General features: G+C 40.3%; 1 protein-coding gene across 1 annotated transcript in view; it reads right to left on the reverse strand.

Moving 5' to 3' along the window:
- Window positions 1-13,886, reverse strand: part of MPC2 (mitochondrial pyruvate carrier 2) — a 57,294-nt gene that overhangs the window by 1,926 nt on the left and 41,482 nt on the right. The gene's annotated exons all lie outside the window — the stretch shown is intronic.

Consider the following 13,886-nt stretch of genomic DNA (forward strand, 5'->3'; position numbering starts at 1 on the left):
TTTTTGCGGTGTTTGTGTTTAGCTGTAATTTTCCTCTTACTCATTTACTGTACCCACACATATTATATACCGTTTTTCTCGCCACTAAATGGACTTTCTAAAGATACCATTATTTTCATCATATCTTATAATTTACTATAAAAAAATTATAAAATATGAGGAAAAATTGAAAAAAAAACACACTTTTTCTAACTTTGACCCCCAAAATCTGTTACATATCTACAACCACCAAAAAACACCCATGCTAAATAGTTTCTAAATTTTGTCCTGAGTTTAGAAATACCCAATGTTTACATGTTCTTTGCTTTTTTTGCAAGTTATAGGGCCATAAATACAAGTAGCACTTTGCTATTTCCAAACCACTTTTTTCCAAAATTAGCGCTAGTTACATTAGAACACTAATATCTTTCAGGAATCCCTGAATATCCCTTGACATGTATATATTTTTTTTTAGTAGACATCCCAAAGTATTGATCTAGGCCAATTTTGGTATATTTCATGCCACCATTTCACCGCCAAATGCGATCAAATACAAAAAATCGTTCACTTTTTCACAAATTTTTTTCACAAACTTTCGGTTTCTCACTGAAATTATTTACAAACAACTTGTGCAATTATGGCATAAATGGTTGTAAATTCTTCTCTGGGATCCCCTTTGTTCCGAAATAGCAGACATATATGGCTTTGGCATTGCTTTTTGGTAATTAGAAGGCCGCTAAATGCCACTGCGCACCACAAGTGTATTATGCCCAGCAGTTAAGGGGTTAATTAGGGAGCTTTTAGGGAGCTTGTAGGGTTAATTTTAGCTTTAGTGTAGTGTAGTAGACAACCCCAAGTATTGATCTAGGCACATTTTGGTATATTTCATGCCACCATTTCACCGCCAAATGCGACCAAATTGAAAAAAAAAGTTAAATTTTTAAAAATTTTCGGTTTCTCACTGAAATAATTTACAAACAGCTTGTGCAATTATGGCACAAATGGTTGTAAATACTTGTCTGGGATCCCCTTTGTTCAGAAATAGCAGACATATATGACTTTGGCGTTGCTTTCTGGTAATTAGAAGGCCGCTAAATCCTGCTGCGCCTCACACGTGTATTATGGCTAGCAGTGAAGGGGTTAATTAGGGAGTTTGTAGGTAGCTTGCAGGGTTAATTTTAGCTTTAGTGTAGAGATCAGCCTCCCACCTGACACATCCCACCCCCTGATCCCTCCCAAACAGCTCCCTTCCCTCCCCCACCCCACAATTGTCCCCGCCATCTTAAGTACTGGCAGAAAGTCTGCCAGTACTAAAATAAAAGGGTTTTTAAAAAAAAAAAAAAAAAAAAAAATCCCCTCTGCCTCATTGGGGGCCATCTTGGGTACTGGCAGCTGTCTGCCAGTACCCAGTTTGCAAAAAAAAAGTGCTTTATTTTTGTTTGTTTGGTTTTTTTCTGTAGTGTAGCTTCCCCCCCACACAGACAAACCCCCACCACCTTGCTGATCGTTTTTTTTTTAAAACTTTTTAGCCATTTTTTAACTTTTGATTAACATTTTTTATTAATGCCTTTTCTGTAGCGTAGCGGTTCCCACCCGCTCCCTCCCCGTGCACGCGCCCGCCCCCGCCCTCCCGTGCGCGCCCCCGGCCATCCCCGCCCACGATCCCGCCCCCCCCCTGCACATCACCAGGGCCATCGATGGCCGCCACCCGCCTCCCGGTCCGGCTCCCACCCACCAACGCATTGAGCCACCGATCTCCGGTGCAGAGAGGGCCACAGAGTGGCTCTCTCTGCACCGGATGGCTTAAAAAGGTTATTGCAGGATGCCTCCATATCGAGGCATCACTGCAATAACCGGAAAGCAGCTGGAAGCGAGCGGGATCGCTTCCAGATGCTTTCCACACCGAGGACGTGCAGGGTACGTTCTAAGGCGTTAACTGCCTTTTTTTTTTTTTGAGGACGTACCCTACACGTCCTCGGTCGTTAAGGGGTTAAAAAAAAAAATGTATATTCTTCTTCCCCGGCCCTTATAGTTTGTGTGTGTGGTAAAAACATAATTTATGCTTACCTGATAAATTTATTTCTCTTGTGGTGTATCCAGTCCACGGATCATCCATTACTTGTGGGATATTCTCCTTCCCAACAGGAAGTTGCAAGAGGATCACCCACAGCAGAGCTGTTATATAGCTACTCCCCTAACTGCCATATCCATTCATTCGACCGAAAACAAGCAGAGAAAGGAGAAAGCATAGGGTGCAGTGGTGACTGTAGTTTAAAATTAAAAAATACCTGCCTTAAAATGACAGGGTGGGCCGTGGACTGGATACACCAAAAGAGAAATAAATTTATCAGGTAAGCATAAATTATGTTTTCTCTTGTAAGGTTTATCCAGTAGACGGATCATCCATTACTTGTGGGATACCAATACCAAAGCTAAAGTACACGGATGAAGGGAGGGACAAGGCAGGAACTTAAACGGAAGGTACCACTGCCTGTAAAACCTCTCCCCCAAAAATAGCCTCCGAAGAAGCAAAAGTATCAAGAATTTGAAAAAGTATGAAGCGAAGACCAAGTCGCCTTGCAAATCTGTTCAACAGAAGCCTCATTTTTAAAGGCCCATGTGGAAGCCACGGCTCTAGTAGAATGAGCTGTAATCCTTTCTGGAAGCTGCTGGCCAACAGTCTCATAGGCTAAGCGGATTATGCTTCTTAGCCAAAAAGAAAGAGGTTGCCGAAGCCTTTTGACCTCTCCTCTGTCCAGAGTAGACAACAAACAAAGCAGATGTTTGACGAAAATCTTTAGTAGCTTGTAAGTAAAACTTTAAAGCACGGACCACGTCCAGATTGTGTAATAGACGTTCCTTCTTTGAAGAAGGATTAGGACACAAAGATGGAACAACAATCTCTTGATTGATATTCTTATTAGATACCACCTTAGGTAAAAACCCAGGTTTGGTACGCAGAACTACCTTATCTGCATTGTAAGGCAGATAACTCGGAAACTCTACGAGCCGAGGAAATAGCTACCAAAAAAAAGAACTTTCCAAGATAAAGTTTGATATCTAAGGTTCTTCAAGGAGTTCCGTTTGAACCTCTTCATTCCATAAAGGGACACTGTACCCAAATTTTTTCTTTTGTAATTCAGAAAGAGCATGCAATTTTAAGCAACTTTCTAATTTACTCCTATTATCAATTTTTCTTCGTTCTCTTGCTATCATTATTTGAAAAAGAAGGCATCTAAGCTTTTTTTTGGTTTCAGTACTCTGGACAGCACTTTTTTATTGGTGGATGAATTTATCCACCAATCAGCAAGGACAACCCAGGTTGTTCACCAAAAATGGGCCGGCATCTAAACTTACATTCTTGCATTTCAAATAAAGATACCAAGAGAATGAAGAAAATTTGATAATAGGAGTAAATTAGAAAGTTGCTTAAAATTTCATGCTCAATCTGAATCACGAAAGAAAATTTTTGGGTACAGTGTCCCTTTAAGAACCAGATTTAAGCTCCATGGCGGAGCAACAGGTTTAAACACAGGCTTGATTCTAACTAAAGCCTAACAGAATGCCTGAACGCGTGGAACATCTGCCAGACGCTTGTGCAAAAGACTAGACAGAGCAGAAATCTGTCCCTTTAAAGAACTAGCTGACAATCCTTTTTCCAATCCTTCTTGGAGAAAGGGTAATATCCTGGGAATCCTGACCTTACTCCATGAGTAACCCTTGGATTCACACCAATAAAGATATTTACGCCATATCTTATGGTAAATTTTCCTGGTGACAGGCTTTCGTGCCTGTATTAAGGTATCAATGACTGACTCGGAGAAGCCACGCTTTGATAAAATCAAGCGTTCAATCTCCAAGCAGTCAGCCTCAGTGAAATTAGATTTGGATGGTTGAAAGGACCTTGAAGTAGAAGGTCCTGTCTCAGCGGCAGAGTCCATGGTGGAAAGGATGACATGTCCACCAGATCTGCATACCAAGTCCTGCGTGGCCACGCAAGCGCTATCAAGATCACTGATGCTCTCTCATGCTTGATTTTGGCAATCAGACGAGGGAGCAGAGGAAACGGTGGAAACACATAAACCAGGTTGAAGGACCAAGGCGCTGCTAGAGCATCTATCAGCGCTGCCTTGGGGTCCCTGGACCTGGAACCGTAACAAAGAAGCTTGGCGTTCTGGCGAGACGCCATGAGATCCAGTTCTGGTTTGCCCCAACAATGAATCAATTGTGCAAACACCTCCGGATGGAGTTCCCACTCCCCCGGATGAAAAGTCTGTCGACTTAGAAAATCCGCCTCCCAGTTCTCTACACCTGGGATATGGATAGCTGATATAGGTGGCAAGAGTGAAACTCCGCCCAGCGAATTATCTTTGAGACTTCTAACATCGCTAGGGAACTCTTTGTTCCACCTTGATGGTTGATGTAAGCCACAGTCGTAATGTTGTCCGACTGAAATCTGATGAACCTCATTGTCGCTAGCTGAGGTCAAGCCTGAAGAGCATTGAATATCGCCTTTAGTTCCAGAATATTTATCGGAAGGAGTGACTCCTGAGTCCACGATCCCTGAGCCTTCAGGGAGTTCCAGACTGCACCCCAACCTAGAAGGCTGGCATCTGTTGTTACAATTGTCCAATCTGGCCTGCGAAAGGTCATACCTTTGGACAGATGGACCCGAGATAGTCACCAGAGAAGAGAATCCCTGGTCTCTTGATACAGATTTAGTAGAGGGGACAAATCTGTGTAATCCCCATTCCACTGATTGAGCATGCATAGTTGCAGCGGTCTGAGATGTAGGTGTGCAAACGGCACTATGTCCATTGCCGCTACCATTAAGCCGATTAATTCCATGCACTGAGCCACCTTAGGGCGAGGAATGGAATAAAGAACACGGCAGGAATTTAGAAGTTTTGATAACCTGGACTCCGTCAGGTAAATTTTCATTTCTACAGAATCTATCAGAGTCCCTAGTAAGGAAACTCTTGTGAGTGGGGATAGAGAACTCTTTTCCTTGTTCACCTTCCACCCATGCGACCTCAGAAATGTCAACACTATGTCCGTATGAGACTTGGCAATTTGGAAGTTTGACGCCTGAATCAGGATGTCGTCTAAATAAGGGGCCACTGCTATGCCCCGCGGCCTTAGGACCGCCAGAAGCGACCCCAGAACCTTCGTAAAAATTCTTGGGACTGTAGCTAACCCAAAGGGAAGAGCTACAAACTGGTAATGCCTGTCTAGGAAGGCAAACCTGAGAAACCGATGATGATCTTTGTGTATCGGAATGTGAAGATAAGCATCCTTTAAATCCACTGTAGTCATGTATTGACCCTCCAGGATCATAGGTAGGATGGTACGAATAGTCTCCATCTTGAATGATGGAACTCTGAGGAATTTATTTAAGATCTTTAGATCCAAAATTGGTCTGAAGGTACCCTCTTTTTTGGGAACCACAAACAGATTTGAGTAAAATCCCTGTCCCTGTTCCTCCTTTGGAACTGGATGGATCACTCCCATAACTAGGAGTCTTGTACACAGTGTAAGAATGCCTCTCTCTATCTGGTTTGCAGATAATTGTGAAAGGTGAAATCTCCCTTTTGGGGGGGGAAGCCTTGAAGTCCAGAAGATATCCCTGGGATATAATTTCCAACGCCCAGGGATCCTGGACATCTCTTGCCCACGCCTGGGCGAAGAGCGAAAGTCTGCCCCCTACTAGATCCGTTACCGGATAGGGGGCTGTTCCTTCATGCTGTCTTAGAGGCAGCAGCAGGCTTTTGGCCTGCTTACCTTTGTTCCAGGTCTGGTTAGGTCTCCAGACCGTCTTGGACTGAGCAAAAGTTCCCTCTTGTTTTGCATTAGAGGAAGTTGATGCCGCACTTGCCTTGAAGTTTCGAAAGGCACGAAAATTAGACTGTTTGGCCCTTTATTTGGACCTATCCTGAGGAAGGGCATGACCTTTTCCTCCAGTGATATCAGCAATAATCTCCTTCAAACCAGGCCCAAATAGGGTCTGCCCCTTGAAGGGAATGTTAAGCAGCTTAGACTTTGAAGTAACGTCAGCTGACCATGATTTAAGCCATAACGCTCTGCGCGCCTGGATAGCAAAACCAGAATTCTTAGCCGTTAGTTTAGTAAAAAGAAACAAAAGAATTGGCTAGCTTAAGTGCTCTAAGCTTGTCAAGTATGTCATCCAATGGAGTCGCTACCTGTAAAGCCTCTTCCAGAGACTCAAACCAGAACGCAGCAGCAGCAGTGACAGGAGCAATGCATGCAAGGGGCTGTAGGATAAAACCTTGTTGAATAAACATTTTCTTAAGGTAACCCTCTAACTTTTTATCCATTGGATCTAAAAAAGCACAAACTGTCCTCGACAGGGATAGTAGAACGCTTTGCTAGAGAAGAAATTGCTCCCTCCACCTTAGGAACTGTCTGCCATATGTCTCGTGTGGTGGCGTCTATTGGAAACATTTTTCTAAAAATAGGAGGGGAAGAGAACGGCACACCTGGTCTATCCCATTCCTTAGTAATAATTTCTGTAAACCTTTTAGGTATTGTAAAAACATCAGTGCACAGGCACTGCATAGTATTTATCCAGTCTACACAATTTCTCTGGCATTGCAATTGTATCACAGTCATTCAGAGCAGCTAAAACCTCCCCGAGTAACACGCGGAGGTGTTCAAGCTTAAATTTAAATGTAGAAAAATCAGAATCAGGTTGCATCATCTTCCCTGAGTCAGAAACATCACCCACAGAAAGAAGCTCACCTTCTTCAGCTTCTGCATATTGTGAGGCAGTATCAGACATAGCTCTTAAAGCGTCAATATGCTCTGTATTTCGTCTAACTACAGAGCTATCTCGCTTTCCTCTAAATTCAGGTAGTCTGGCTAATACCGCTGACAGTGTATTATCCATGACTGCCGCCATGTCTTGTAAAGTAAACGCTATGGGCGCCCTAGATGTACTTGGCACCATTTGAGCGTGAGTCCCTTGAGCGGGAGTCAAAGGATCTGACACGTGGGGAGAGTTAGTCGGCATAACTTCCCCCTCGTCAGATTCCTCTGGTGTTACATTTTTTAAAGACAGAATATGATCTTTATTGCTTAAAGTGAAATCAGTACATTTGGTACACATTCTAAGAGGGGGTTCCACCATGGCTTTTAAACATAATGAACAAGGAGTTTCTTCTATGTCAGACATGTTTGTACAGACTAGCAATGAGACTAGCAAGCTTGGAAAACACTTTAAATCAAGTTAACAAGCAAATATAAGAAACGGTACTGTGCCTTTAAGAGAAACAAATTTTGTCAGAATTTGAAAAACAGTGAAAAAAGGCAGTAAATCAAACAAAATTTTTACAGTGTGTATAATAAGCTAACAGAGCATTGCACCCACTTGCAAATGGATGATTAACCCCTTAGTTCAAAAAACGGATAAAAAAAAACACGATACTTTTTTTTTTTAAACAGTCACATCAAACTGCCACAGCCTTGCTGTGGGCCTACCTTCCCCAACAAACTATTTTGGAAAGCCTACGAGCCCTTTAGAGATGTCCTATAGCATTCAGGGGACTCCTGGAGGAAGCTGGATGTCTCAGTCTGTAAAAGTTACTGTGCAAAAAAGCGCTAAATTAGGCCCCTCCCACTCATAGTAACACAGTGGAAAGCCTCAGGAAACTGTTTCTAGGCAAATTTAAGCCAGCCATGTGGAAAAAACTAGGCCCCAATAAAGTTTTATCACCAAAGTATATATAAAAACATTTAAACATGCCAGCAAACGTTTTATATTGTAAATATAAAAGAGTATTACCTCAGAAAGTAAGCATGATACCAGTCGCTATTAAATCACTATATTCAGGCTTACCTTACATAAATGTGGTATCAGCAGCATTTTTCTAGCATTCACATCTTCTAGAAAATAATTTTAACTGCACATACCTCATAGCAGTATAACCTGCACACCATTCCCTCGCTGAAGTTACCTCTCTCTTCAGTCATGTGTGACAACAGCAATGGATCTTAGTTACAACCTGCTAAGATCATAGAAATCACAGGCAGATTCTTCTATTTTACTGCCTTGGGACAAAATAGTACAACTCCGGGTACCATTTAAAAATAACAAACTTTTGATTGAAGCAAGATAATAGCTTCATTTCACCACTTTCCTCTTACTACCTCCATGCTAGTTGATAGTTGCAAGAGAATGACTGGATATGGCAGTTAGGGGAGGAGCTATATAGCAGCTCTGCTGTGGGTGATCCTCTTGCAACTTCCTGTTGGGAAGGAGAATATCCCACAAGTCATGATGATCCGATGGACTGGATACACCTTACAAGAGAAAGCCTGAATGCACATGCTTCTGATACATTTCAAAATTGTTATGCCGTCCCTCTGTATGCGACAGCCATCAGCCAATCACAGACTCATATGAATATACACTGAACTCTTGCACATGCTCAGTAGTAGCTGGTGCCTTAGAAACTGCACATATACAAATTTGATTGATGCAAGTAAAATTGAGAAAGTTTAAGATATGTATTGCCTCGAAAACACTGCCAAACATCAGCAGTGTGTAGCGCGTCAGCCCTGAGAAATCCCCGTCTATCACTAGACGTTGGGGATTAAACGCACGTAGGCATTGGTTGTCTGTACTACGTGACCTGCCCATCACATCAGACTATTGATGCGCTATACACTGCTGATGTTTGGCCGTGTTTTTGGGAGAGCAATACATATCTTCTGATTTGATGAGGTTTTTTGGCGTGCCGAGTCTCCCTTTGGGCTCTATTTCCCACGTGAAGACAGATAGGTGTTTGGAAATTCACTAATTGTGGGACTGTGTTTTTTTCGCTGGATGTGGAAATTAAACTATTTAACCTTTGATTGTCGTCGCTCTAATAACGCACATGTGGAAGGTTGGCTTATGGAAACGACCTTGTTACGTAGAGAACTTTGCTCAAGCATGAACTAACTTGCTGCTACTAACACTATTTGCTTCTGTGTATATGCCTGCTTGCATGTATCTGGCTATCTGTACTGGCTAATATGGCTGGCATTGTATATTATTCTGACGATTCATGTTTTATTGCCTCAACCACTTTAAAGGTTACTAACGATCCACTTAGATCCCCATATGCGAACCTGCCCAGGCCTGTCCTTCTTGGCTATTTGCTAGGGGGTTCTGTGTGCAGCTGGGTGTAGTGGATCTGTTCTATCCCTTGCAAGTCTGTTACTCGCCGATGTAAAATTATATACGGGCCTTGTTAGTCACGTGACCTAACTTGTAATTGTTTTTTACTATTATATGAGTTGTTTTTGCACTGTACACATTTACGTTGCTTTATTAACATGTTTTTGTATATAAGGTATTCCGCCTATTTATTGCCTTAATATATGGAGGACATAACTCTGAAGCTTTTTACATTTAAAAGAGTGCTGTATTCCCTATTTATATGCAAGGAGCATTTATCGTGATGTGTCCCCGTTTCTCCTCTTATAGTCTTTTTCGTTATATTTAAATTTATAGGGTCTGCACCATTTGGCATTGTATATGCTTATATTTCAATATTCTCTATATGAGTTTGCATACTTATATTAACCTAGTACTCCTCTTGTTTAGCGACATACATACACACATATATATACATACAGCCCTGAGGAAGCCCGTCTCTCCTGTGACGTGGGGGGTGAAACGCATGTCTGCATTGCTGACCGGTTCCACGTGATCTGATACGCAGTGTTGCTGAATGGAACAGAGCGATATGCCGTGGTGAGCCGCCAGCTTTGAGTGAAGCAAAGTTTGGAGTCTGGATACTTATGTGGAGCAAAATAATTGGTGCATTGAGGTTCAAACAGATCGACTTGGATAAAGAAAAGTTAAGCGATTCTGGAAAAGACAAGAGGAGAAGGGCGCCCCGCAGGTGTAGTTGACAGAGGGACCCGGATGTCCATTGCCCGGCGTTCTCCTACATCTCTGATAAGTGCCCTATGTTTTTACATTTTCTTGTTGTAAGATCATGAAGTTACAAGCTCAAGTGGTTGCAGTTGACAGAGGGATTTGTATATTGATTTGAAAGTCCTCCTGCATATCCGCTTGATTGTTCAGCTGCTAGATTTCTTCTTTTGCTCCTGCTTGCTGCATTGCATGTCTCTCTGTGTGCCGCTTGACTTTTGCTCATAATCACTTGCTTTGGCTCACTAAGTGATTCTATCGCTTTACTTTCTAAAGCTTATTTTTCATAGCTTTAACTGAACTCACACTTGGTCAGTATACTGCACATTACTGGAACAGTTTATCAGCAAAATTGGGGACTTTGTATATCACCGTGACAGTGGCTACCCATTGTAGCAATATTTCTCGATTACTAATCTCATTTTGTTGTTGAATTGCATTATACTGTGTACATACATCCTATATTGCATATATGAGAATACTCGGCTAACACAGTTTACTAAAACGTCTGTCTGTGTTTTTCATATATTCCATATATTTACTAGTGTGGATTATTTGCATATGCTATATGTATTCATTTTGTTGGTTCCTTCATCACTAGCGTTACTCAGTCACTTGGACCGGTCCAATTTTAGTGCTGTACATGTATGCACTTTTTTAACCATTTAGATACAGGTTGCGTGTGTATTTCTATCTGTTGATTTATTTGCTTAATCGGCACCCGGCGAGGTGCGTGAATGAAAAACCTTTTTAAACTGCACATTGTGTTGCTCTAGTTATTTTCTATAAAAGAGTGCTGAATTCCCAAGTCTTCTTAGAGGTTATATCATAAACCTCTTTACTTTCTTTTCAATTTATATAATACAATTAAAATGGGTCTGCACCAGCTGTTATGATTCCACTTATATAGATATTTTTAAAATAAGTGGGTACTACGTGTTCTGTTACTAGAGCACTTCTAGCAACACTAAATTAGCAAGTTTTCCATATACAACTTTTTCCTTACACATATATACATATACACATTTATATATATCCAGAGTGAAAAAAAGCACTTGCAGGACTTTGTTAAAAAGTACAAAAATGTATGAATCGAATATAAAAATACAGGTCAACGTTTCAGCTCCTGCTGGAAGTTTTGACAAGACCAACATCCATCAAATAATGTGTAATTAGACAGTGCATCAAACCACCTTATAAACCCACAATTCCACCCCTTCAGTGTTAATACATTGGACATACAGGACAATGCTTACTATAATACACTAAGTCCATCAAATGTATAGACAGATTCAGTACTAGTCAGGCAGGATGATACGTGGGAGCCTCTATGTTAGTGTTTATTCATCCCAAATGGACTACATACTTGGATCCATTTAACAATGCATTTTAATTCCAGGTAAACTGTCTGCAAAGTTTATGAGGTCATCACTAGGGGCCGGCTAGAATGGTTGCCATGATACCAGCACTAAACAAAATGTGTAACACCCTGCGGGTATGATGTGTAACATGATAGCCAAGTGCTAAAGTTCCAGACTTTTACTCTATTTAAAAAGGGACATTAGACTAATTACATTGCAGCCAATATATGTACATAGATGTGCAAAATCACATATTTTGTAATATGTTTCAAAAGTGATGCAGACTGCATACTTAAATTAGTCTGCAGAGCATATTAATAAAGGCCCACACTGTGTGCACAGCCCATTTTATAAATTGGAAAATGTCACAATGCACAGACCATAAATATAAAGAAAAATCACAAATGGTTAAATTAGAAAAAAAGTCCACATGGTATAAAATGTTGTTAACAGATAATTCTATGTATAAACTCAAATGTTATATATAGGAGATGCAAGAGCCTATTTCACACTCCAATATGTCCCCAAATAGTTGAAGGCAACAATATGCCTGTAAGTGGGAGACAGCAGGACACATCACACAGATGTCACGTCAGAACTCCCTCACCAAACATGAGAAGGATCCCTGTACTCAATAAAACATGAATAAGTCCTGATATGCATTCAAGTCCCTAGGTGTGACTGGCTGGACACTCTCACACCTTGTGGCTTCACTGCTCTCAGTAATTAAGTGTTTTAAAAAAAAAAAAAAAAAAAAAAAAAGGTGGGACCAATTTTAAAAATCCAAAATAGAGAGAAAAAAAAATAAAAAATTAGTTCTTTAGTTTAAAACAGGTACCCAACATTACTTAACAAATCCGTCCCTAAAGTATTCAGGCTTAGTTTTTAAGGGGTTGTAGCACCGTCAGCTACAGGTTTGCATAAGCGAATCTGTAGCAGAGAGTCTAAGAAGCAGCGGTCATCAGACCCACTTCAACACCTGTTAAGTGGCATATTGTCAATCCCCCCCGGACTTTTCTGACCGGGGATATTGAAGGCCCTTGCTCATGCAAGCTGGGAGTGCATTGAACACTAAGCCGTAGTGTGCAGTGAAATGTGGGCAGCACTAGACGCAAAGCCGGGTGGACAGGGGTGAAGATGTATGCCCCTGTCTACCTTCATTTGTTAAATTTGGCCCATATATTACTAAATTATAATTAATAAAACCATCTTCATTGATTCACATTTTGCCATATTCTAAGACCTATAACTTTTGTACCACTTGGAGTAACAAAGCAAACTTTTTTTTCCTTAAAAGGGTATATAAAGAGCTAGCAAATTGCTGGCAAAGGATGCCCACAGAGTCACTCCAAAACACAACAATAAAATTAAAGGTTTAAAGAAAATGAAGGAAAAACTAATTTTGCTAAACAAAAAGTTGAAACCAAAAGTATTAAAAAAGGGACAGTAAAGTCAAAACTAGAATATCACGGTGAACCCAGAAGCGTGCATGCATCTCTATGGCAGCATTGTTTGCAACAATGTTTTCATCAGTGTTACACATTGTTGCAAACACTGCTCCTATAAAGTGCTCAAGGACTCGTGCTCGCTTCTATGTTTATCTAAATTTACTTTAATAATTGATGTAAATTGGAAACCTGTATAAAATTGCACACTCTGAAACATGAAAGTTTAATTTTTGGCTTTACTGACCCTTAACTTTAGAAAAGCAAATTTCCAGTATATTCCAAAAACAAACTTACCTGTTGCCATAATTGATGTAAATTGGAAACCTGTTTAAAATTGCACAGCAGCCAAAAATAGAAAAAGGGCGAGTCGGGGCCACAGGTTTAAAGAGTTTAAAAGGTAAACTTTATTGCCATACAAAATTTAAAACAGGTTCCACAGCAAAAATTATAACAAATCAGATCTAAGACAGCAGCGGTCTGACATGTTTCAGCTCTCTGCCTTATTCATAGACCGTGCTGTCTTAGATACACAGCCTTCTTAAATTTACAAATCACAATGACGTGTTACTCTTTAGGTTAACTCCATAATTGCCAGTTTGCACATGCATGGATATTTTGATCCCAGTAATACAAAAAGTTGATTCAAATATTTAGATACTACTAGAGCATTACTTTACACTCTAAGATGGAAAGATTAATTCACTCCACATAGATCAATTATACAAACGTATACCATTATCCTATTCTTATAGAAGTGCTATTACTTTGTGTGTTTATTCGGACATAATTTAAAGCCCTACAACCAAATTGGGTGTGATATATAGCTAAGATATGTCACTTCCTGTCTATTAACTTGCGACAATCTAAAGAGAAATAATCTCAATATATAATACTAAATTCTATATTTCTAAGCTAATTCACATATAATATTTGGTATTTTCTAATTATAATATAAGTAGAAAAGTGAATCCATTCGATTTAAACATGCTATGTATGCATATTCTTAATGACAATTTCTCTAACTGCACTTTATGTCCTTTATTACAATATGGCTATAGAAAAGGGAAATGTTAATAGGATAGGGAACAAAGATTACAATAATAAATAGTATTAGATCTTATTAAATCTCATAGATCTCTAGTGGGGGCTACTTGA

Source organism: Bombina bombina, chromosome 3 (assembly GCF_027579735.1).
Source record: "Bombina bombina isolate aBomBom1 chromosome 3, aBomBom1.pri, whole genome shotgun sequence".
Lineage (NCBI taxonomy): Eukaryota > Metazoa > Chordata > Amphibia > Anura > Bombinatoridae > Bombina > Bombina bombina.